This window comes from Sciurus carolinensis, chromosome 9 (genome assembly GCF_902686445.1).
Source record: "Sciurus carolinensis chromosome 9, mSciCar1.2, whole genome shotgun sequence".
NCBI lineage: Eukaryota > Metazoa > Chordata > Mammalia > Rodentia > Sciuridae > Sciurus > Sciurus carolinensis.
Genome location: NC_062221.1, coordinates 50,381,032 through 50,408,769, shown reverse-complemented (window position 1 = coordinate 50,408,769; position 27,738 = coordinate 50,381,032). Strand labels below are relative to the sequence as shown.

The 27,738-nt window shown below is 35.2% G+C and overlaps 1 protein-coding gene across 3 annotated transcripts in view; it reads left to right on the top strand.

The window, feature by feature from the left end:
- The window catches only part of Pex5l (peroxisomal biogenesis factor 5 like), a 215,359-nt gene that overhangs the window by 22,183 nt on the left and 165,438 nt on the right, over positions 1-27,738 (top strand). The gene's annotated exons all lie outside the window — the stretch shown is intronic.

Sequence of the window (27,738 nt, the reverse complement as noted above, 5' to 3'; positions counted from 1 at the left end):
CAGTTCTGAATGAAATAGCTTTGAAATAATGGAAGGAAGCACTGATGTTTACACGTAGCCAGCATCTTATGGTAAGTGCTGCCCAAGGGTGAAATGAAAGCCTTTGGTGAAAAAGCAGCAATCGTAAGATCAAAATCACTGTAATAATCCCAATTCAGATTTCAGATTTGTTTGTGTTTTTTGTGTTCTTTTTCTTTTTTTCCCCTCTACCAGAAGAAAAAAGCATTTAGTGGAAAAGGGTTTGGCTTATTTTTTCAGTAAGTAAAAAAAAAAAAAAAAAGTAATCACATTTTTATTTGACATTTTTAAAACTATCTTATACAACTTAAGAGCTAACCTTCTGTTAAGCCAATGCATTCTTATGATTTATTTTGTCCTTTTTAAAAAACAGTTCCCAGATTTAAAATTTTAGACATGCTTTCTGGAAACTCTAACCTCTAGGCCTGTTTTTAAAGTTTTAATTAAAGTAATAGTTCCACTTGCATGTAATTTGGGAATTTCATGCCTGCGTTCTTTGCCTTTGCTTGATACTAAGGTCATGTGCATTGCACCTGGCCCCTAAACTGAAGCTGGGATCAAGGAGGATGGATCCTTCCACAGCTACTAGTTTCCTAATAGAAACCTGCTGACAGGTCACAGAAAAGAGAAAACACATTTCATTAATTTTCATTCTGCCCTCAGACTCTTCAAGGGCATGAGCTTGGATGAATTCTCTAATTTCCCAGCCATTGGTGCCAAGACTTCTCAGTGCCATCAGTCCACACTGGTAGCTCTGGCAGTTTACAATGGAATATGAAACATGCTTGCTAAGTAAGTTCAGAAAAATTTTAAAAACAATTACAAATTAAAATTGATTTTTTTCCTAAACACAAAATCTTACTTGCTTTTTTGCAGAAAATTTGGACAATAAAGAAAGAAGTTTAGAAATGATTTACAATGCAATCATTATTAATATTTTCCTTCCGTTATTTTTCCTGGTAAAAGTTTCTGTACAATTTTATGAATACCCTCAAGGAACCATGAAATACGAATTATACCGTATTCCTATTGCATGAATAATAATCATAAGAGCTACATTTTACTAAATGCTTTCCATATACCAGGTGTTCTACTAAGCCTGTCACATGTGTGACGGAATCTGAGTCCTCTCTAGAAATGGCGTTTGTTCTAAAGGGACACTTTGAGTTCCAAGCTGTGACTGAAGACAAGTTGAATCAAGATTAATGGAATCCTTAGTCCTAAATCATCTGAATATTATGGAAAATAAGTATTCAAATGGAAAATTAAAGATTAAAACATTGATTTAAAGAATTAGTTTTATAATTTAAAAAAATTCAAACACAGTAAACTGTGTATTGTTATTGCCCAAATATACTCATTCCCATCACCTTAACTTACTGAGATCTAATTTGGGTGTGAGAAATATAAAGGTTTTGAGAATGTTAAACACACACATGCACGCACACACATAGAGACTTACAGGTGTTGCATTTAATGCTTTAACATCACTAAATGTACCCTGCAGAATGCATTGCCATGGCATTTTCATAACTAAAAATCAATCTTTTGTAGTTTTGTATTTGTATACAGTAATTCATGCATGTTTAATTTTATAAAAATAAACACCAATTTACTCAAGAGAACAAAACTGATCATTCTTCCTAAAATGAAAACAATCTAGGAAAAAATACACTATGAAAACTACAGAATGCTCAATTGAGAACCATTAGCAGTTACTTACTGAAGATTGCTGAATAATTAAAAGAAAAAAAAACCTTTGTAACATAGAGAATAGAATTTTATTATTTTTATCTCCCTGGAATGAATGCTTGATTTTTCAATGTGATTTGGAAGTGTGTTTTTTTTTTTTAAATCAACTCTGCATCCCAAATAATTTGATTATATAGGCTACTGCAAAGATGTACTAAATTAAAAGCATTAGGATTAATATAGGTAATTTAATTTATTCTTTCCATGTATACTACACATTCCATGTATCAAAATCTATTGTTCTCTAATATAATGTATGTATTCCATCAAGTGAGTATTAGCAATTTTTTCATTTCCTCCTTGGTGTTAAAACTCATAGTCAGTTATCTTACGTATTTTCATTATTAAGCAAGTATGTTAAGCATACAACCCCTTTTTTGTCGTACCTAGACCAGAGTCAATATTTTATACATTAATTCTCCTAGCTGACTGCTGTAATTATGTAGTTCTTCTAAAGATCTTGAGTTAACTTGTACTGACTCCAAAGTAAACCAGTTTGAAGCTGTATCTTTCCTTTAAAAAGAAAGATAATAAAATCCCTATTATCATCTTTTTGTGATAATAAACAAAAGAGAGTGTATAAAAATACTCCAGTTAATTGAATTTTGTTTTATGTTAGGGTTCAGGTAACTCTAAATGAATCATGGTTGACAGACACTAGCATTAACATATAGCTAAGGTAAAATATCTGCTATGGCAAGATTTACAGATAAATTACATTGGGAACCCTTTTCCTCCTTGCTTATCTCAGAGTCGTGTTTAAAAGTCTAATTACAGATCCTATCACTACTCTGTGAGAGGTATTTGCCAATCCTGGGTCAGATGGGATTATGATGATAAAGCCATTTAGGGATTAAGTTATTTTAGGCTCCACAGTTCCCTTCCACTAGACAAATTGCTATGAGATGATAAGAGGAGGAAATAAAATTAAGAGGCAAGATTGTTTTCTTTCTATAAGAATGCCAGCTGCCAATTGAGATATTGAATTTTACGGTTTGTCCTCAGACAGGCAGTGCTCTGAAGCTATCTAGGCTCCTCGTCATTCTTGCCTTTCAGAACTGAGTGCCTGGTTGCTTCCTGCCTTTGAAAAATTCTTGCTTTTTCAGTTTTCTAGAGTTCAAAAATATAGCCCTTTAAATGTGGCCTGTTGTCATTTCCTTTTAAAGGATTAAAAGAGGGGCAGAGAGGAAGAGACGAAAGAGTGAGTGAGAAAGTTCACTGTCCAGTTGAACCTTATGGTCATGGGGTAGAGACTGCATTAGCAAACTTTATCTCATTTGTCTTCAAATCAAATACTCTGTTCCTCTTAAATTAACTTAAGCAAAGTATCACAAAGACCCACTGAACAATGCTCTTTGTAATTTCCTATAAAGGCAAAAGATGGGGAAGAAAGAAATGGTCCTATTATCAAAATGCTTGGCAACTTGTGCATGATCAAGTATCTTAGTAACCATAAGTCACATGCCTTTCCCCAGTCGTCTTCCCAAGAGGAGGACACTCCTGTTTTCTTACAATATAGCTTACACTGCCCTTTTTGGTAATTAGTGTAATTTGACACATTTTAAGATAATGATGCCACCTGCTCTGAATAGCTACATCACCATTAATGCTTAGAAGCTGTTCTCTCAGCAACTAAAAGATTGGAAGGAACTCATAATCCAACTTTGCAAAGTTGCATTTTCCAGAGAACTTTCAGAATCATCACAATTTGGATTTCAATAATAGACTGGAATTGACAATAAACCTTGTTTTCAGGTGGCGATCTCCAAGGCAATTTTTCAAGGTGTAATAATTTTGTGTAATTCAGAGGGTAGTGAAGGAAAGGATGTGGATGTGCACAACTGTGGATTTTTATTTTCCTGAGCTCTATGTGAAAGGCTCTCATACTTACATCTATTTAAATAGCACACCTTGCCCAAGGTCAAATGAGTCATGGGAAAACGATCTTGACTATTGACCAATACCCTTTCCACACTTCTTGCCCATTTTCCTTTGTAACTTAGTGCATTTCATAGCTGAGACTAAGAACAAATAATGTTAAAATAGTTCAGTGAATCACACAAAATTAATAACAATGTCACCGAATGTGTGTAAGAAAAGGCAGTCAGGGCAATGGGATGTGGCAAAGATGGTAAGGACGAGCTTTGATGAAGATTTTAATATAATGACAGCTTTATGCAGATATAAGAGAGAAGTTACTGAAGACAGTTTTAGCTGTCTTTTAATTTCATTTGTCCTGAAAGTAATTGAACTAAGAGAAACCATTAGATGTTGAATCATTCAATGAACCACTCCTACAATTCAGTTTTGCCTCACTAGAGTAAATTTATATATTTTCTCAGTGGACAAGAATATAGAGGGCAAACCAGGGTATTTTGATCTTGGCACTATTAATATCTTAGGACAGATTTTTTTGTCGCCGGGGGCATTTCATGAATTGTAGGTTTTTAGCAGCCTCCCTGGTGTCCGCCCACTGGATACCACTCAGTTCCTCCTGTTATGGGGCGCAACTTAAGAACAGACCGATCACCACTGAGAAGTCCAAATTTGAGTGTCTTTATTAAGCCGGCCCGCTGACTGTCTCACACAACGCCCCAAAAAATGGCTATTGGGAGAACAGCCCCGACCATAGGGTTGTACGGGTTTTTATACCAAAAATCACATCAATCATAATTGTCTGTTGCTATGATTCGAAATTACAAACTAACATCATGAGATCATCAACAGAGAGAGAAGTGGGTCAAAACAACCCTTACCTAGGTACAAACTGAAGAATGGTACTTATATCCACACAAGCACTGTTCACATGGTATATTTTTTAGGAGCATTAGGAATCAAAAGAGAGCAATTTTTCTTTACATAGAAATTGTCATTCTGTATTGTTAAACATGTCACACTAAGTAACTGATGATGGGCACAGAGGCGGGGTGTTCCCATGGGAGAAGCTTATTTCCTACATAACATGGAGTCTCAGAGCAAAATGGAGTCTGATTAGTCATTTCCCTTAGAGTCTGGCCTATAATGTTCTCATGGAGTGAGATCTGTCAGCCCATCATACTCCCAGTCCTGACAATCAAAATATCTCTAAACATTACCAAATATCTCTGGGGTGGGGGCACTAAATCACCACAGTGGAGGACCACTAGAGTAAACAACCATTTTTTCTCAGCATTTCCTCTTTATTGTTGGAGTCACATAGAAGTGAACTAAACAAGGGCCTTGCCCTCGTAGATATTACATTTTAGAGAGGGAGACAGAAAATAAGACTAAACTATACATTGTAGTGACATGTGTTGAAAAGGTCCAGTAGGCGCATAAAGGATGCTGCAGATAGACTGTGCATGGTGGCAGACACCTGCAATTCCAGCAACTCTGTAGGCTGAGGCAGAAGGATGGCAAGTTCAAGGCCAGCCTGGGCAGTTCAGCAAGACCCTTTCTCAAAATAAAAAATGAAAAGGCTGGGGATGTAGCTCTGGGTTCAATCACCAGTACTGAAGAAAAAGAAGAAAAGGGAAGGAAGGAAGGACAGAAGGAAAGAGGTAGGGAGACAGTGCTGCAGATAACATTTAAGATCAGTCCTCTGCCAGGTGTGGTGGTGCATGGCTGTAATCCTAGCGGTTCAGGAGGCTGAGGTAGCGGGATTGCAAATTCAAAGCCAGCCTCATCAGTGAGGCCCTAAGCAACTTAGTGAGATGCTGAATAAAAATAAAAAATAAATAAGGGTTAGGGATGTGACTCAGTGGTTGAGTGCCCGTAGGTTCAATCCCTGGTACCAAAAAACAAACAAACAAACAAACACAAACAAAAAAAACAAAAACAAAACCACAACAACAATAAAACAGTCCTCTGGAAGCAGTTTTTGAGCAGAAACCTAAAGAAATACATGAACACCTGGAACACCAGTGTTTCAGGTAGATGGAATGGCAAATTGAAGGCCCCGAGGCAGGGAAGTTTGAAGTGTCTGGGGGTAGCAAGGAGACACCTGTTGCTCCAGCTGAGAGAATAGAGTGAAAAGAGGAAAAGGGCAAGCTTGTGTGAGGAAGGGCCAGATCGTGCAGAATTCTAGATCAGCTCTGTACAACAGACATTCCTGACCCAATGAAATTGCTCCATGTTTTGTACTGACCAAAACAGTAATCCCTGGGTACCATGTGGCTATTGAGTCCTGGCAATATGGCTCTGGTGACTGAGAAAGTGAACTTTTAAAAATATTTGTAATTGAACCATGCTAATTACACATTATTGGATATAATGTGACATTTCAATACATGCATACACTGTGTAATGATCAAATCAGGTTAATCAGTTCGTCTGTCATTTATCATTTCTTTGTGTTGGAAACATTCCAAATGAGAAACTGAACTTTTAATTTTATTTAATTTTAATTTATTGAAATGTATGTAAACACATAGTGAGCTACTATGCAGGTCTTGATCACAAGGACTTTGAATTTTAATCTAAATATGATAGAAAACCACCATAAAGTTTTGAGTAGAGAAGATACATGACTTTTTAGCTTTAAAAGGATAATAAAATTATAAAATCCAGTAAGTTTCTCCTAATTTTAGGAGATCAGATCTAAATCCAGTAGAAACCTAAACTAAATAACTCATGCTGGGCTCCTGGGGTCTTCTACTTTCCTGGTCCTTGTAACAGACTTTCCTCTGTTTTTATTTTTTAAACTTGTGTTTGATTGTTTGACTGCTTACATTTGTGGAACTGTTTCACATTTTTTTTCCTTGAAAAAAGCTGAATATTATCTTACAAATTGTTAAGAGAGTAGGTAGACATAATCCCCATTAATTAAAGGTTGGGAGAAAAGAATTAATTAAACTATTGTGCCTTATAAGGACAGGTAATAAGATAGAAACAAACATTTAAATATGTAAGTTAAAGAAGCTGATCTGACTACCCTAAGATTTCATCTCACCCCAATTAGAATGGCGATTATCAAGAATACAAGCAACAATAGGTGTTGGCGAGGATGTGGTAAAAAAGGAACACTCATACATTGCTGGTGGGGTTGCAAATTAGTGCAGCCACTCTGGAAAGCAGTGTGGAGATTCCTCAGAAAGCTTGGAATGGAAACACCATTTGACCCAGCTATCCCACTCCTTGGCCTATACCCAAAGGACTTAAAATCAGCATACTACAGAGATACAGCCACATCAATGTTCATTGCTGCTCAATTCACCATAGCCAGATTGTGGAACCAACCTAGATGCCCTTCAGTTGATGAATGGATAAAGAAACTGTGGCATATTTATACAATGGAATATTACTCCTCAATGAAGAATGATAAAATTATGGCATTTGTAGGCAAATGGTCGAAATTGGAGAATATCATGCTAAGTGAGATAAGCCAATCTCAAAAAAATAAAGGACGAATGATCTCGCTGATAAGCGGATGAGGACATATAATGGGGGGTGGGAGGGGTTAGCATTAGGTTTAGGGTTAGGTTTAGGGTTAGGGATAAGGAGAGCCGTAAGAATGAAGGAAAGAAGGACTGTATAGAGGGAAAAGAGGGGTGGGAGGGGTGCAGGGGAAGGGAAAAAAAATAAACATCATTGCCCTATGTAAACGTAAAAAAAAAAAAAAAAAAAAGAAGCTGATCTGAAAACAACACTCTCCACCTAACCCAATGTAATAAATTAATTCATAAATAAATACAGACAATCAGTTCTTATGGTCAAGAATGCCATGAAGAAGTAAGCATAAGAGTATAAAGGTTAAATTGATCAATGGGAAAATGAATTATTTAAAAAACATCCCGTAACCAATTGGAAATACCATCAATGAGTAAAATTATCATTTCTTCATCAAAACCATGTTTATACATAATACAATGAGATTAGGCTTTGGCAATTTTTGTTTAATCTAAGGCATGCAAAGAAATAAAGCATTTGAATCTAAAAGTCAACTGTTTGCATTTTTTCTTTGTTTGGTTTTTTGTTTTTTTGTTTTGTAGTTTTCATTATAGAGATCTTTTACCTCTTTGGTTAGATTGATTCCCAAGGTTTCTTTTTTTTTTTTTTTTTTTTTTTTTTTTTTTTTTTTTTTTGAGGCTATTGCAAATGGAGTTGTTTTCCTCATTTCCCTTTTGGATGTTTCCTTGCTTGCGTATAAAAATGCTTTAGATTTATGCGTGTTGATTTTTTTTATTATTGTAAACAAATGGGATACATGTTGTTTCTCTGTTTGTACATGGAGTCAAGGCATACTATTTGTGTAACCATAAATTTACATAGGGTAATGTTGTTTGATTCGTTCTGTTATTTTTTTCCTTCCCCCCCCCACCCCTCCCACCCCTCTTTTCCCTCTATACAGTCCTTCCTTCCTCCATTCTTGCCACCCTCCTTAACCCTAACCCTAAACCTAACCCTAACCCTAACGCTAACCCCTCCCACCCCCCATTATATGTAACTGTTTACATTGATTGAAAAGGCAAAGAGAAATGATATCAAAAGAGACTAGTTATTGGTAAATGTGATTTGAGTGTTTTTTTCCACTTTCAATATTTTCTTTCCCAGTGCCTCTCACCCATCTGTCTCTAACTTTGACACTTTCCAAAGACATAGGTTGTTTCCCTTGTGCAGATTTAGGACCTGCTCTTGTCCTTGTATATTACTTCACTATTGAAAGGATTGGGCTTATGCATCATTGAAACAAAAATAATTAATAAATCAGAAAGGAAGTAGTGAAGGAAATGTAAGACCTTGGTATGAATGGCAATGAGGCTGCTGAAGCAATTAATTAAAAATGTCATAGACAGCCATCAAGGGAAGGATCAGCAATTAAAGCAGAGAGGTTTTGTTAATTACTCAAGGTTGAAGCACAGAACAACCTCAGAGCAATGAATCCATTAAAGAGTATTATTGCAATGGAAAACTGGGTAGTTTTTTGTGTCATTGATGGAAGTTGTACTGAAAAGTCTTGAAGTAATAACAATAGCAGGAGGCTTCTAAGAGATAAAACATAATAAGAAGGATGCCGTTATACACAGAGACTTTATGTCTAATAATGACATTTCCCATTTGCAAAAACTTCAATTTTGAATGGACAAGAGGAAAGGCATATGAGGAAAATAAGATTCATCAATTAATTTATAATTAGCTATTTTCAGTTTTAATATTTCTATTCTAAGAAGTCATGATTTAATGAAAAATAATTAATTATAAGTTCACCATTCTCTATGCTATGTTTAATACATTCTCTTCCAATCAGAAAAATTACACATTCCTGCTGTATATCATGAGGGAAAAAAAAGTCACTGTCTTATGTTCAAGCATTAATGCAATAATAGAAAAAGTGTTCCTGAGTTAAATATTTATTCTGAAAGTATTTTTAAAAACCTCTGACAGATTTTGTAGGGTCACTTTAAAGTAATGTACTCTAAATTCCACATTTACATAAATATTAAGCAAAATTTTAACTGGTCAGATTAATATGAAGTGCCTAATTTTTAACTAATGCTAGCCTGTATTTTACATTTTTTATTTAAATTTTTATGAGGTGATTCATATAAAACAGTCAATAAAGGAAAATAGATACTCTGCTTTGTCTAAATCACTGATGTTCAAATCTGATTGTGGAAAAAGCCCACCCACAGTGCTAGGTAAAGTGCAGCTCCCTCTGTCCCATCCCATCAACTTATACAACCTGGGTGCAGCCCAGGAATGTTATTTTTAAACAAAAATCCAAATAGTCCTGATACAGCAAGGCTATGAAGATCTGAAAAACACAGCAGGTTAGATAACTCAGTACCACATTTTTCATTTCATTTCATTTGGTAAGGATTTGGGTTCCAGTGTAGATCTGATACCATTTCATGCATATTAATATGCCCGGTTGTTTGATGTCATTTCAATATTTCATGAAACAGATACAGTTCCTTTTAGCTTGACCAAAAAGCGTTATCTGCAATTTGAGGCTACTTTCCATCTTACATCCAAAGTTTATCAAATGGTAACCAGAGAGTAAATATTATTTAATAATAACTAAGTTTGACTTATATATCATGAGTATAAAACTGTGAAAATGCAATCTCCCAATATGTTATTAAATTTGATCATTGCTGAAGCTAGCAATAGAGGAGACCTCTCAACATTAAGGAGCATAGAAACTTGCTGGTAAGTATATACAAAATTTAACTCTCCAGCCAAGGTTTTTTCATTCAGGTCAAGAGGGGGAAAAAATTATAGGATGAACTTTCTGAACTCTTATTATTCAAATGATATTGCTCCAAAATTGGAAAAGGTTACTTCAAATACCACTCACTCTTCATGACTGCAGTGGTCAGCTCCCTTGCGGGAGAGGTAAACATAAGACACCCTGTGTGAATGGTCAGAGGAAGACTGATAGGATAAAAGCTGTCAGCAGTTACCCCTGAAGCACTTCTTCACATGCGTCATTCCCAAGTTCAAATCACTGCTAAGTAAATCCACTCATTTGTGTAATACAATTCTATGGGATTTGAAGGATTTTAATTACTCTTTTAATATCACCAAATACTCAAAGGAAGCCAAAGTAATCTTTTAAGGAGCATTAGGTAAGATGTAGTCATGTAGTTGCTTTTAGTTCTTCTTGGAAAACTTTTAGATAAATTTATGACAATTTTATATGAAATAAGTAAAAACCTTTTCCTGATTGTATATGTAGTTGTATGTGAAATCTATATTTGAATCAAAAACCTGAGGATTCTGGAGTTCTTATATCTGTGAATTAAAATCTATTTTTACTTTTATTGTCTTTTAAATAAAATTTATGGCAGCTTTTGTTTGCCTTTTCTTTTTTAGCACCAAGTCTGAGGCCACATGAGTTAGACAATCTTTTTAAAAACCTAACATACTGTTCATTCAGTAACACATAAGTAAGCATGGGACATAATACAAATTGTTCTAATAATGGATTAAAACCCAGATGTTTTCTGTGTTCCGCATGATAGAATAGGTTGAACTAAGCTCTCTTTAGAGACTGTTTTCTGAGTCAGCTTGTTTATAGAGCGACTAAGTCTTCAGGTTTTATTTAGAAAAGTCTCAATAGAGTATTTGAAGCCCGGCTCCCAATCCTCACCTGAATTGTGTCAGTTTTCATCTCTCTTAACAACCCAGAATGGATTTGATTTATATCACTCTTTTTTCTTTGGAAAGACAAGCTCCTTGTTCTCATCTATCATAATTTCCTTGCCTATGAGATGCGGATTTATCTAAAAGTAATATTTAACATTCCCTCCAGATTTAACATACTATGAAAATGTAAGATAATTTAGATCTCTATGAGACATTCCGTATTGCTGTTACAAGTGTTTTCTGATTTAGCCAAATTATCAACTAGACTTACCAATTTTTCCTGAAAGAAAGAGATTTATTATGTTTGCCATTATATTGGTCTCCCACAAAATACTATTTGTCAGATAGTCTCTCCACAATTCTTGGGTAGCTGAATTTCTAGCATCAGTTCAAAGTAAATAACATGTATTTCTTGATGGAAAAATAAAGAATATGCACCCCAAAAGGATTGTTTATCAGTAGACAAATAATACATTTGGAAAAAATTCACAACCCAGAAAGGGTTAACAGATGTGCTATGCAAAAGGTTTTCACAAATTGCCAATAAACAGATCAAAGACCCAGTTTAAACTGGGGAGAGTATACACGTGAGGAGATTCTTGAGAAACTAAGAGAGAAATGAATTTTCCAGGGGGAAAAGTCCAAATAATCATCAAACACCTAAAAAGATGTTAAATTTGGAAATACAATGAACTACAGAACTTTATGCTCATTAGACCCCAAAAGGTTTGTTTGTTTTTAAAGCTGTAATTCTTGTTGCTGTCAAGGATGGAGGAAATGCATAACTATGTATTTCAGGCTACCTGGCTACATTGTATAACAATTTTAAAACGAAAAGTGTGTACCTTCCTTTACTCAGCAATCTCACCCCTAGGTGTCTTTCCCATGAAATGGAAACAATCAGAACTTAAGAAAATCTGTACAAAGATGTTAATAGCAACATTGTTCAGAGTTAAGAGAAAAAGAAAACCAAAGGAATTCCCATTTTTAAACATGTTTGAAAAGGTATATCCATACTTAAAACAACATACAGGTATTAAACATGAAATGAAACTATAAAATTTGACTTAAGCAACTGTTTATGAATTAGTTGAGAAAAATAAAGACATGAAGAAGGAAGTGTAATATTATACTAGTTGTAAAATAGTGACAACCATAACCAATGTATGCAGGAATATTAGTAAATATGTTCACTCTAGTATGTGTCTCATTACTACTGTGGATAAAATAAATATTTATTAATTGTTAATTATGCACGAATGGATAAAGTATGTGTTTGAGCAAGAGGCCAAGACAAGCAACAACGCTAGGCTCTAAAAATAGCATATGTAATAGGATCCTATTGGAGATTTTATATTAAGGTACACATGTACATAAAATATACACATAAAATCTTTAATTGAAACAATTAAGACTTAATAGTTTCAAATAAAATTCACAATTCTTAGCTGAAAGCACAATGGAAAATAAATATAATTCAGATTTTACTGACCCCTTGTTCAGAGGGTGTGCACATAGGTACAAAGGTATGGTTCAAAGCTTTATTTTATGAGCAATGACAACACCAAAAAGGTTGGGTTTTTTGGTTTTGACACATTCACAAAGGGTTCTTTTATCAGCTTAGTTTTCTTCAGAGGGAGGGTGGATCTGAGTGAAAATAGAAGAGTAACACAGAGGCCAGAGAGAAATGCTGGGACACCTTTCCCTAGAAGTGAGTGAGTGGTCCCCATCATGCCAGACGCTGGCAAAGGTCTGCCCCAAGGTCAGAATCCAAATCAATCAATGTTTGGTGTGCAAGAAACCACCCCAAAATGTAGCAGCTTGAAACCTCAAATATCTGTTATTTCCCACACATCTTTAGTTGGCTGGGTGATTCTTCTAGTCTAGACTGGTCCAGCTGGCTAGATGGTCTTGGATGGCCTTAGTCACCTAGAGGGCAGTTGACAAGCTGGAAAACAATAAAATTCTCTGAAAACTAAGGGAAAACTTTGTAACTACGTAAATGTTTAAAATAATGTTGCAGAAGTATACATATATTTACAGGAAGGAAGCTCATAATACAGAAAATTGAAAGTAGGTTGCAAAATGAGATATACACAATAATCCCTTTTAAAAGAATTTTTATATCTATCAAAACCTCAATAGAAAGCTAAGAAAAGATATGAGTAAACACTTCACCAAAGAATTTGTAAAAATTTACAACCAACTTGTGAATTATATGCTCAAACCCACTAGTAATAAGAGGAATCGAAATTAAAGAACAAATATTTACATAAACACTGGAAGATAATACATCAAAATATAAGCAGTGAGCACTGTTTTATCAATTTCTATTTCTTTGTCTTACCTGTATTTTCTAAAATAAATATGTTTCACTGTTGTAGTAATAAGGGAAGCTATTTTTCCACATCTTATTGATGTATTCTAATTATATACAATGGTGGGATTTGTTTTTACATATTCATACATACATATTATGTAACAATGTAATTTGACCAATATAATTCCCCAATATTTTCTCTCTTCCTCCCCTCCTCCCTCCTCCTGGTCCCTTTTCTCTACTGATCTCCCTTCAACTTTTATGAAATACCCGCACCTTTCTTTGCCTTTTACCTCTCTAGCTTCCATGTATGAGAGAAAACATAAGACCCTTGACCTTCTGAGTTTGGTTTATTTCACTTAACACATGTTCTCAAGTTCCATTCGTTTTCCTGCAAATGGCATAATTTCATTCTTCTTTATGGATGAATAAAACTACATTGTGTATATATGTACCACATTTTTTTTTAATTCATTCACCCGTTGATGGGTGCCTAGGTGGTTTCCAAGTGGTTTCTATAGTCTGGTTGTTGTGCATTGTGCTGCTGTAAACATGCATATGCATGTATCACTATAGTATGCTGACTTTAAGTCTTTAGGATAAATATCAAAGAGTGATATTTATTTGACTGAGTCCTGTGGTAACTCCATTCCTTGTCTTTTGAGGAACCTCCATGCTGATTTCAATAGTGGTTGTACTAGACTACAATCCCACCAACAGTGTAGAAGTATTTATTTTCACCACGTCCTCACTGGCATATATTATTGTTTGTATTTTGTGTGTGTGTGTGTGGTGCTGGGGATTGATCCCAGGGTCTTGTGCATGTGAGGCAAGCACTTTACCAACTGAGCTATATCCCCAGCCCCATATCGTTTGTATCATGACGACTGCCATTCTAACAGGAGTGAGATGAAATCTCAGTGTAGTTTTGACTTGCATTTCCCTCATTACTAAAGACGTTGAACACTTTTTTATGTATTTCTTGATTCTGTGTATTTCTTCATTTGAGAAGTGTCTGTTTAATTCATTTGCCCATTTATTAGTTGAATTGTTTTTTGGTGTTATGTTTTTGGAGTTCTTTATGTATTCTGGATATTAATCCTGTCAGAAGTAACTCACAAAGGTATTCTCCCATTCTGTAGGTCCTCTCTTCATATTCCTAATTGTAAGGGGAAACTATCTTTTTAAAGTGTCATCCAATTACAGTAGATATAATCATACAATCCTTCAACTAAATGTTATTTAATATCACTTGAGAAAGAGTTCAAGAATCATACCAAATGAAATCTTCTGAAATGATTTCATCCCACATTCTTCTTAGTAATTTTTGATATGCTTGTATATTCTACTCCACAAAGTTTAATGCCAGTTATTTTTTAATAGTTTTATTTGTTCTTTTCATTTATACATGACAATAGAATGTATTTTGACATACATACGTTGAGTATAACTTCCCATTCTTGTGGTTGTACATGATGTGGAGTTACACATATATGAACATAGGAAAGTTATATCCAATTTATTCTACTATCTTTTTATTCTTATCCCCCTCCCTTCCCTTCATTCCCCTTTGTCTAATCCAGTGAACTTCTGTTCTTCCTCCCTCCCTCCCCTTATTAAATGTTAGCATCCTCATATCAAAGAAAACATTCTGCCTTGGGAGTATGGGAACTGGCTTATTTTACTAAACATGATACTCTCCAGTTCCATCCATTTACTGGCAAATGCCATAATTTCATTCTTCTTTAAGGCTGAGTAAAATTCCACTGTGTATATTTACCATATTTTCTTCATCCATTCATCTATTAAAGGGCACCTAGGTTGGTTCCATAGCTTAGCTATTGTGAATTGAGCTGCTATAAACATGGATGTAGTTGATTTTAAGCCCTCTGGATATATACCAAGGAGTGGGATAACTGGGTCAAATGGTGGTTCCATTCCAAGTTTTCTGAGGAATCTCCATACTGTTTTCCATAATGGTTGCACCAATTTTTAATGCCTGTTCTTTAATTGGTTCCTTTTGGAAATTTTATTTATTGAACAAATCATTTTTGAGGATCTGAGTGCTTCACTTGGTACCTCCTTATGATAGGGGACCATTTGTCACCATCACACTGCCATTGCACCTCCTATGTTCCCTGTTCCAGCTCTGGCCTAAGATCACAGTTTGATAGACACATAGTGGTCACATATTATAATTAGCATCACAAAAATTTGTTGAGAAGCTACCATGCTAGATAATTATGTCAATCACTAAAATGAATCCTTGAAGAAATTTCTTTCATTTTAACAAATTAGGAAGAAGCTCTCCAAGTTTACGTCTAGGACCAGCTCTGTCAATTGTGTAACTTGAGTGAAGTAAATCAATGAGTTTCACTTTTTCTGTAACATGAAGGGAATAGAAGTTAGATTAAATATTCTTAAGATTCTTTTTGTGTCTAAAATATTAGATAATTTTGTTTCTACATTTTTCCAAATATACCTGGCAATACCTAAATCTCTAATATGACAATCTGTACACTTGTATGAGGCTGGGCAGAAGATGTTGCGTTGTAGCATGACATCAGAGTGTGTCTGCTTTGTGTGTTTGTTCTCTGAGGACACACATTCCTTACAGACCTTCATACATGAATAGAACTCAGGAGATGACATCCTAATATTTCCTTCTATTTTATAGGAATAAAAACAAATGTCTAATATACTACTTTTATAAGTAAGTGCAGTAGTAATTAAATATCTAAGCACCAAGATAAAGCTTATACTAGATTTGTTTTGTCAGACAAATAACCAAATAAATTGTCTTTATGTTTGGTATGATTTATCTTCTTAAATACGTGGGGGCGGGGAAATACTGGTTTTTGAGGGAAGAGAGAGAGAGAGTATGTTCTAGCCTGAGAGATAATTTATGCAGAAGAGCTGTGCCTGAGTATACACAGAGGGAAAGAACCGAGGGACAGAGAGATGGAAGGTACAAGTGAGAGAATAATTGATGAAGCAAAGTGGAGAATAGGTGTGAGGGCAACGAGATCCCCACTATAGGAAGAGTTGAACCCTGAGAGACAGCGCTTCCTCCTAAAATACAGAAAACAATAAAACACCCGAAGATGAAGACCCAGACATGAGGAAAGGGGGAAGAAAGGATGATGAGGCCTTGAGCATCTTAGAAAACAGCCAGGTCATCCTGAAGAGGGAGAGCTCTCACTGGTAAAGGGGCTCCGTCTTTGTGACAAGGATCAGAAGAAATAGCCTGGCAACTGTGAGGACCCAGCTATTATAAAACAGCATGATTCTGCAGTGGTGATAGTCACCTTGGCCTTGTGACTCTGCTTATAAAACTTGATGATCTGGAAGAGGAAGAGGCAATGCAGTCAGGATGCAGTAAGCATATCATTGAAATGATTTATGGGCAGCCCGGTGCTATGCTGTCAAGAGATACCAGAGGTCGAGCAGCAAGGTGGCTAGGGTCTCCAAGTCACATAATAACCAAAGAGTTGTCCGATGCTATTACAGTGAGGTGGAGCAGAAGGTTGGTTGAAAATCAACCTGTTGTGGTGAAGGGGACTCTGACAGAACTGCCCCCAGCTTTTCAAATGCACACAGAATGCATGTAGGATGCTAGGAGCCAGGCAGTCCCTAAGTCTTAGCCACACCCCAGATTTTTCAGGGAGCAGGGACGACAGATCTTTTATCCATTGGGGGTATTATAGAATTGTGAATATGTGGAGATGGCACTTATATAAATGGGTTTGAATTATGCTCTAAAGTGGACTAGCAAAGTGAGCTAATGGAAATGTACTCAGTACCTTTATGTTTCAGTTTCCTCATCAATAAAATAGGAAGTAATAAGAGTATTTACCTCAGGAAGTTATGAAAATTAAATGAAATAATGGAAGTAAAATGCCAAACAATGATCCTGGCACAGGTAAGCACTCGGTAAATCACTGGTATTAGCAGTTGACAGTAAATATCTCAGAATGACAGAACAGGATGAGAAAGCAGAACTAAAGGAAAAAGAGTTTGGTGTTACTTTAAAATGTGGGGGAAATGTAAAAACACATGAGACTGGATCTTTTCTCTATTAAAAATGAGTGATAATAGTACCTAGTGAGATTTCTAATTGTAATCAGAGAAATATTCTTTTATAAGCATAGATGGATAGAATGTGGGGTTGGAAGAAACTAAAAATAATCTCATCTGATCCACACATTTTACATGTGAGGAAACTGAGGTTCAAATGTACCAAGTCACTGCCATGAGGTCAAATGGTATTGACTTGACAGTGGAAACACAGATTTAGTTATTTTTATCAACAAAACATTGTCCTCTGTACATACATATAATCTTCAGCTCAACTTTATGCAGTATTGAATACTGTACTTTAATAGGTACTAACTATCCTTGTGAATGTTGGGAAATACCTGGTAAGGAGTTGATCAGAAAGTGGCAAAATCAAAATGTGATCTTATGCTATCTGACAACATATTCTTAACTTCAGGGTGCCTCCATGTAGATGTACAAATCACACTTTTATCATTGAACTTGACACATACTGTAAAAACAGCTAGGTTTGATTTTTTTAATGTAATTCTTTTGGGTGACTACTCATTTTTACCAATAATATTCATGGAATAATAGTGCTGGAGTTGATGGGAAGAGTCACAATTCCTGGTGGATCATTTCCATTATCTAAACATACAGCAAAGCTAATAGGAAATGAAAATTATGTGGTTAACAATATTAAATACAAACATGCCAAGTATATCATTAAAGAAAATATTAGTATTAGGCATCTCATAAAGAGTTAGTATGTTGAGAATACAATGTATAAATGATTAAATCTTGTGTACTAGTCACCTGATATTCCTGTGCTTTAATTTTTTTCTACTTCTAATAAAAGGAGGAGCATATGTTTATTCCCATATCTCCTTCATGAGAGGTTTGTAATGAAATTTGAATATATAAACTAAACATAGTGATAATTTCTGAAAAATTATACATAATTTAGGGGCTATATCTGAATACTCAATGACTAGTAAAGATAGTCCCATTTTATTGTCTTCATGGTTTCCTAGTAGACTCTGGTGGTTATCTATGTAATAGTATAAAGTGTCTACCATTTCCTAGATATTCCAAAGAATGCATTTGAGATGCCAGGTCCCATATATTGGGTTTTTAATGCTAGGATGACAGCATCAAAACTACATTTATATGAAGATTTTTGACTCTCAATTCATAACATGATGCCATAGCATTAGACTGGCGGGACTTAAAACTAGGTTCAAAACATCTAATATTTTGTGATAATAAAAACACACACATCATTTGTGGACAGTATGATGACTTTGAGGGACAGTGGTAACTGTGACACCACTCAGCTTTCCTGTAATGATTAAATTAAAATCCCTATCTATATCACTATGGCCCCTTAAACTGGGGCACCCACAGTGCTGTTTATCTGGTATAGTGGGTGGTTCATCCACAGAGTCCAAGATGAAGAATTCCTACACTATTGCTTAAAACTTGGACTCACTTTTATTCCTACCATAGCGTTATGCTGGTTTCTGATACATTGGTCTGTCCAAATACTCTACTGCATATGCAGTTTAGGTAAGTTCTCTCATTATAGCCTAAATAAAGAAAACAAAACTAGTGGTCCAGGGTTTGAGAACACTGAGCCTTAGGGTGAACAAGGGCAAGCCCTAGAAAGCTGGCCACAGTCCTTCAAATGGGAAATACTTAAGAATAATCTTAGTCCAAGTCACCCTGGCAGCAACTAGACAGGAATCCTGAGTTCCTAACCATGCCAGTTTATCTCATTGGTTTTCTCTGATGATATCTACCTCTGTGGGTGCTCTGGAACATTTTCCTGAGAGCCAATCCATCTGTAGCATTCCACCAGTTTCCAGATTCACACTTGCATCTCAGTTTGGCTTTACCCCACCCAGGCCTACATATGACTAGTGGAGATGCGAATCCGTCCTCATTTACATTCCCTACAGCAAAACATGTAGAAGACCCCTCCAATCACACATCCCCAGATTTAGGAATTTGTGCCAAAAGGGATTTCAATGCATCTATTTAATTGGTCTGCTCTTATGCAGGGAAAAACTGAGACTAAAGAATATGATGATCTTGGGTCGTGTGCCCCTGTTTCCCAGTCTTCACCTCTACCACAAGCACTAATAAATCTTCCCTGAGTAATGCAGCCATTTTCTCAATACAGTAGACTCTTGATTTCATGACCTTCTAAATTTCCCCAAATTTAATCATTTCCTACATTAGTCAGAAATGCAATTGTTTTGGTTGTAAATCACTCCTCATTGGGGGGTACTATTCGGTCACCTAATTTTCAATTTTTGGCAAATCACCTAAGAAGTTGTAGAAAGATATATTGATGCCTAAGCCTACTCCAGACCAATTATATCTAACCTCTGAAGTTCAACCTGACTGTTGTATATATTCAAATCCTAGAAGTTCCTTGGGAAAGTTACTTAAGTTTTTTCCCTTAGTTTCTTCATACAAACTATGAAGATGACAAAGTTTCTCATATGGTTATAATGTGAACTAGATGAATAAACATATGTAACACATTTAGAATATGCCTACTCCCAACATAAATACTCAGTAAATGTTAGTTGCTTATCCTGAGAATAATCTGTGTTCAATAAGTATTAAACAAATCAACAATGAAAGAACTTTGTGATACTAACTTGCTATAAATATTTGTGGAATTTTATATTGCAGCTAGCATATGTCTGAATATTTCAGAAATTAGAAATTCATTTAAAACTTTTGTTTGCCTTGCCAAGTACAAAATACCTACTAATAACAAATTAAAAATTGATTTTATACATTTGAAAAGGTAATGACCACAAGTCATAATTCTAAACTGACTTTTGACAATATCTTGAATGAGAAGTTTTTGAAAATAGTTCATCTACAAAGTAAAATCCTGGAGAATAGGGTACTGAACTGATGTACTTCTGTGTCTCCTGAATGTTGAACTATGACTGAGACTTATTAGGAATTCAGTTAATGAGAAGGAGTTGGAACAGGTACACATCTGTTAGTCCAATTTATGAACCCAAAGGGAAATATGTAAGATGTGTTTTTAAGTACACACATTATCTACTTTTATTAACTTTGATCTCAAATAAGTTATTTAATCTTTCTGTGTGATTTGATTGTTTTCCTCTTTAACGTTAATATTAGTATATAAATTAGTATATTTATATACTAATTTATACTGTACTACTTGATTTAATGAATTTGAATGCATTATGTTAAAGTTTAAATAAACTTTAGTACAGTAATGGAGAGGGTAACAGAGAACTAGAGTAGTAGATTGATTTGATATAAATTAGTTGGTGTTCTTAGTGTCACTTAAGCTGTGTTAGGGGGATGCTGGTCTTTATCAATCAAATAAGTAAAATATGTATAGCACATCTGTTTTGTACCAGAAACTGCAATGAGTGTTGGCGGGACAGACAAGGCAAGCAGGAGCCACAGTGCCTCATGGCACAAAGGGCTAAAGTCAAATTTGTTCATTTGCGGGCACTCAGTTTTATTCCTACCATGGAGTTATGCTGGTTTCCTCAAGAAGCTGTGCCAGAAATTGTTCATGCATTTATTCACCAACCTGCCAAGCCCTGGCAATTCTGTTCATTTTGCTCATACCTTCTTTCAGGCTGATTACCTGCAATTTGGCCCTTAACTACATTTGAGTCTTCATGTCTCACTTCCTTCAGGGAAATTCTACATCTTGTGGCCAAATTCATTTTTCTGAAGCAGGTATTTGCAAATACATTTAAGGACAATTGAGCACCAACATGTTCTTTCTTGAGAAACATATTTATACATCCTATTTCAATTACTTCTTTTTGTTGTTTTGAAATGGAGATTTAGTTTTGTTTTAGCTGTTTCTGTTGGTTATTAAGATAAACTCAGTTTAACAGATATGGGGGTTTTGTTCATAGCAGCTTGAAGAAGACAGTAGATGCTTCTCTATATTTGAATTAATGTTATATGTATTTGAAATTTTTTATCAAGTTAGTTTCTTGCTTTCATTAACAGTGGTACTTTCTTTACCAAAAAAAGTACTAGTGAATTGACTTCCCAAGAGTTAAAAAAGAGATCAGATAATTGGCAATGCTAAAAATAATTTTGTAAAAAAATAAATAAATTTTAAAAACCCTTAAAATGGGGGAAATGAGCTCAAAAGAGTTGAAGTGACAAGCCCTATTTAAAAAAAAAAAAAAAAAAAAAAAAGTGATGCAAACAAGGCTGGAGCCCAGACAGAGGCACAGACCAAAGTTCTCTGCTACCTACTTTCCAACTCCACCATCTGTAGCTTTTTCTGTATCCTTAATATTTTGCACATCTCTGAAACACACTATAAAAAAATCCAGTTTGTGTTAAAAGAAGATTTAACAAAGAGGTGAACTTCAAAAGAGTCCGCAATGGAGGCTCCCTGCTGGGCTTCCGCTCCAGTTACTTGACAGTAGCACCTGAGTTTGGCTTAGTTGCCTTTTTGTAAGGTTGAAGGTAGGGGGTTGGTGAAGCCTGAGCTCTTCATGTTGCTTGATTTTAGGTTCACAAGAAAGCAAACCATCAAGGGCATGTTCTGATGTATCCATGAACTTAGCTAAGCCATTCAGGGTCTTCTTAAAATAAAGCTCTGCTGGGTTTTCTCAGTACAGCATTCTAAAAGTTGACACAGCAAGATTGCTTGCTTCTCACCAGGTCCTATTTTTAAACCCCAGTTTAAAAAAAAAAAATGTCTTTTAACTTCAAGATTGAGTTTCTGAGCCATCTTTGGTGAGTCTTGCCATCTTGCTAGAAAGATTGTTTAGTGGTTGTGCACTGTCAACTCAACCTGTTAGATAAGGAAGGGAGGGAGGAAAAGAGACAGGGAGAGAGGATGGAAAGGAAGCAAAGAGGAGAGAAGGCAGGGAGAGAGGAGGTAAAGGAAAGATGTCAGCTAATAAACTTTATTGTTGTTAAATATAATACTTATTATTATTAAATATGTTTTTTGTTTTGGGGTTTGTTAGGTTGTTTGATGATATTGGGGATTGAACCCAGGGCCTTGGGCCTGCTAGGCAAGTGTTCTACCACAGAGTTAAAGTTGTGTATAGCTATATATATATATAAACAAAATAAAAGATTGTGCCTATGAATGCTATTATTATCTTACTATCTTATTAGGCATCAATATGTATATGTGCTATGTTGGGATCATTGTGCAAAGACAACTAAATTAATGTTGCTCTGTTAACCAATGCATTCCTCCAGAAACTCTTACCTCACTTGTCTGGACCTATGGGTACACACCTAGACAAATCTTTCCAGCAGTGCTTCTGAATGTCATGCAGTTGAGGGCTCTGCATGGGCCACAATGAAACCTGACACTGGATTCACCCTGTGGGCCTCCCTCTGGCCTAGTGCTGGACCCTCCAACCTCCACAAGTGGGGCCCAAAAGCCTGGACCAGCAGCAGGTTGCCTTCTGTGTAACCAAGTAGGACTGGGGTGAGACACACAGGGCCCCAGAGAGGCACTAATCAAAGTCCAAGTGACTCATCCAGCCATCTTGTCACTCTGAAGGGACTGAACAGAGAAAATCTCCAGGTGTGAAGACAAAAAGACCAAAGCTAGGAAATCATGGGGAAAGGGTTTTAAGCTAAGATTAAATGGCCTTGCCTGGATTCTCAAGGCTGTTTCTGTGGCTCAGGTGGGGATAGGGGAAAATGCATTAAACTCGGTGACATTCAACAACCACTCGAAGATGGGCCAGTCCTGGCAAGCAGAAGACTGATGTATTGACCTACCTGGTCACCTCTAAATTTGAGCACAGAGTTGAGGTGTAGGTCAGCAGTATATATAGAATGACCTTTGGCTTCCAGCCTGGAAAAGGCTGCATTTCTGCTGTTGCTCACCCTTACAATTGTTCTGAAGCTTTTTTCATTTGTTATTCTTCTATTTCTGTCTTATTGACTGAGTGATTTCATATTTGACCTAAGAGTTGGGTGAAACCAAAGCTACTCTGGCCATGTGAAATTGCATTGTTATGCTAAGAAGAAAAAATAATAATAATAGAGACTACTATATATTGAACACTATTCTAAGATGCATTGAAATTCATTATTTCCCACATTTCTTACATAACAAAGGAAATGGCGTGGCAGAAGTCAGCAGCTGTAGCCAAATCCCAAAGGCATCTGAGTACCCAAACTTTGGTTCTATCAGACAAAAACTAGACTGTACAGTTCATGTTAATGATAGCCCAAAGGCTCATTTTGTTCTACCCAAAGATGAAAAAGATCATCGGAACATAAAGTCAAAAGACTTGAATTTGATTCTGTGTTCTAACTGTTTTTAGAAAGACAAAATACATTTCTTCTTTTAGAATCCATTTCTTCAGCTAGAAATAAGGAGGATAATACATAACTTTATGAAATTACCTATGAAAATTAAAGGAGATAACTCAAGTGTCTATAAACACTAAAGTTATAATCATTAAATACAATCCAAACGTGTACTAAGTAACACATAACTATCATATGCTTAATTGGATAATTTTTGACATTGTCGTGGGACACAATTTTAAGAATATACTGATCACCACTGAGAAGTCCAAATCTGAGTGTCTTTATTAGCCAGCTGGCTGACTGTCTCACGCAATGCCCAAAATGGCTATTGGGAGAACAGCCTTGACCTTAGGGTTGCAGGGGGTTTTATACCATAAGTCAGTACATCAATCACAAGTGTCTGTTGCTATGATTCAAAACTACAAATTAACATCATAATATCTAAATTCATAAGCAGAAGGGAAAATGGGTCAAAATGACTTTATATGGATACAAATTAAAGAATGGTTACTAACATCTAGACAATCACTGTTGACATGATACATTGTCTAGGAAAAATAGAAATCAGAAAGAGAACAATTTTACATTATATAAGAATTGCCATTTTGTGTTGCCAAACCTGCTATACTAAGCAACTGTTCATGGGAACAGAGGTGGGGTGTTCTCATGGGAGAAGTATTTCCTACATAACATGGCATCTCAGGGTAAAATGGAGTCTGTTTAGTCATTGCTCATATAGCCTGGTTTATAACATTTTCATGGAGTCAAATAGCACAACATGACCTATTCTCAGAAGCTAAATAAATTGGCTTTGTTTATCATTATTACAAATGGGGAAAAGAAAAACTAATTTTTAAAGTCAAGTTTTCTACCATTTCAGGAAAATTTTGCATTCTTTCCATTGTAACAGTGGTTTCAAACATTTGTCTCAGCTTCCCTGTCTACTCTTCAAAAATGTCAAAGACCCCAAAGAATTCTTATTTATATGGTACATCTCTATGGGCATTTACTGTATTAGAAAAGAAAACTAAGAAAATTTTTGACTATTTGCTTAATAATTTATTTGAAAATAAAAATAACAAACACATCACATGTTTATTCAGTAACATGCTTATTTTTAAATCCAAAAAAGTCAGTTAAATTTTTTTTCAGTAAGAAGCAAGGCACTGTTGCAAATCTCTTTAATAGAAGAGCTTCAGAGGAAACACATTGACTTCTCATTGACTTCATCATTTGGTCTATTGCTGTGTGCTTTTGTCCATTGAAATAGTAAAAGAAAAATTCATCTTTACACAAACTTACAGTTGAGAAAGGAGAAAGTATTTTCATAGATTTTTCAGATGATTGTGAATATTTTTTGGAACTACATCAAAATTTAACAAATATTGTTACTTAAAATTTAGTAGTAATGTGAAATCTGAAGCTAAAATCCATTGCTCTACCTTACACCTTGAATGACTTTTTAATTCATGCATGATTTTGGTAACATGCTAGGTATTGATCATTTGGAAAATACTGGTTCATTGGTTCATTGGTTCACATCTGCCATACTTCACTACGCATCAAAAATACTCCATAATAATCACTTCTGATCTCATCAGAAAGAAACCATCAAGTACATAATGGCAGATACAAGTTTCCCAAAGACTTTATTTTTGAATTTTGGTTTTAAAATGAGTGGTTCTTTTCATTTATTTTCATGGCATGCAAATGCCAGATTCCTAAGTTTGAGTGACCATAGCTCATGTGTTAGCCATCCTTTGAAGTAAAAATGGTGTTATATATTTTTTAAAGTGCCTAATTCTATTCCCAACTAGTACACTTAGTTGTTACCACCTTGATTTGTACTGAGGTGCCACCAGCTTGATCAACATTGCTTTTATACCACAAGTGCAAATGTCTACCCAGTGAAAAAGATAAGTGGCATCTTGGTATTATTATAAAAATAGTGTTCACTTTTTCAACCACTTGAAAAATTCTCAGGAACCACCAGGGCTCTGCAGACAATACTATGTGCTATTATTGTCTTTTGAATGTTAAATGAATTATTTTAATCTGATGGTTTTCAGGATTTCTTAAACTTTCTTCAAAAAGACTGTTAATGTCAGGTGAATTTAGATGTGTAAGGTATACATGGATGTGTGTTAACAAGGAAAAGTACTCAGAACATATTACTGAGTAAAAAAAGTAGATTAGTATTTGTTCTACAATCATATTTATCATAAAATACATATGAATATAAGTATGAATTTATTTATGTACATATATACATATATATTATGTATATGAATGTATGTCTATGTATCAGCATCATGGTTTGAAAGAGTTGTATCCAAACTTTTTTTTTGTAATGGTACCAAGAAAGAGTAAGGAAGGTTAGCAATGATGGGAATAATACTTTCCTCCTTGTTATGAAGCAAAAATTTTAATGTAAAACATTTATTAAATACCTACAATGTAACAGGCACACCTCTATACTTTGAAAAAGATCAATATTTCTTATAAGGAAAAGTTGCTAGTTTTATCATTTTAAAGGTTTTTTCCATTTGGGGCATGGTACTATCCATGGTAATTCAGTTGTTCCTTATTAAATAAAGCCTTGTTTCATCTCTCCTTAAAACCCCAACTCTCGCCTACCCAAGGCCATTTTACAAGAATGCAGGAGTTTTGAAAAGACTTTTTGTCGAAGACTGTATCTACTTTCAAAAAGATACATTTACAGTAATTGAGTACCCATCATTTTTCTGTCTCTGAGTGCTATATTATCAATAAATTATTCACTTTGGGGTATTAATCAGACATTGCAAGAGAGTCTTCCAAAGAGCCCTTATAGTGTTATCAAGTTAAAGAGCTTCCTGCTCATTGTCTCTGAAAATTTCTCTGCTTTAGATTGTACAAGAAATTTCTTCATTATCTATCTAAAATTTTGTGACAGTCTTCTTAAGTGAATCATCTAAGATTTAAAGTTTGACTCCTAAAGAGAGAGAGAGAGGAAAGAAAAATGTAAAGATAGGAATTATAGATTGTCAATAATCATCTGTATTCACCATGATACCTTGTAGAGAAAAGTCCATGCTGTCGCTCTGAGTTATACTCACATGTAGTTGACTATCCTTCAATATTTTGCATATAACATGATTATTTTAAATATGAATAACAAAAAGTCCCTGTAGTTGACTATCCTTCAATATTTTGCATATAACATGATTATTTTAAATATGAATAACAAAAAATCCCTAACAAACAAGAACCCTCCAACAAACTAAGAAGGTAAATACCATGTCGACTCTCCCTTGCTCCACCTGACCTTATTCAAGTTTTCTTCCATCGTAAAGTTTTCTATTCTGATGGGTTAAAAACAAGTGAAATGCAATGGAAACACCTGATTGTTGTTGTTTAAACCAAGCTCTAAATGTGCCATCTCGATTCTTTTTAAAACACATTATCTCAAATACACTTTAGTAAATACATTTCTTTTCAATATTTCCTACTCCCTGGGCAGTTCAGTTCTTAGATTTGCATAAAGAATTCCTGTTGTTGGTATCCAAATAACACAATAAATCCTTTTAGAGGCTCTACAGTCCCAAACAATATCACATTGTATTTTTTAAAACAGACTCACTTTGTTTTGGCAAATAGCAAGAAACAAAAAAAAAAAAAGAAAGAAAGAAAGAAAAAAATAGTTGAAATATGGCTTAGGACTTCACAGAATGCAAAAATATATATCCCTAAATACTATATTTTGTTCTGTTGGTCAGAGTTTCTCTCTCTCTCTCTCTCTCTTTCTCTCTTTCTCTTATTACTTGTTTTATTAAATTTCTTCCTGAAACAATTTTACATATTACTAAGTTTAGTGATTTCTGAAGATATGTCCGTTCTAGGCCCATTGATTGAAATTTCAATTCCTGACTACAGAAAATATGGATATTTTTATCACTCTTAGTAGCCAGCATTAAAAAAGTAATCTCATGATGCACAAAGCGATGAATGAAGCACATCTTTATGAAATCAGCGTGTGGTCGTCTCTGTCTGCCAACCTGTCTTCGCAGGCCCTGGCTGTCATGCACTGACCACTTCAGTAGTCCCCAGCTGTGTTCCTTGCCTCCAGCTTCCTTCCTCCAATCCATTTCCCACCCTCCCGCCAGAGTGGTTTCCTAAAGCACCAATCTGCTAATGTCTCTCTCCTGCTTAAAGCCTGCAGTGGCTTCACA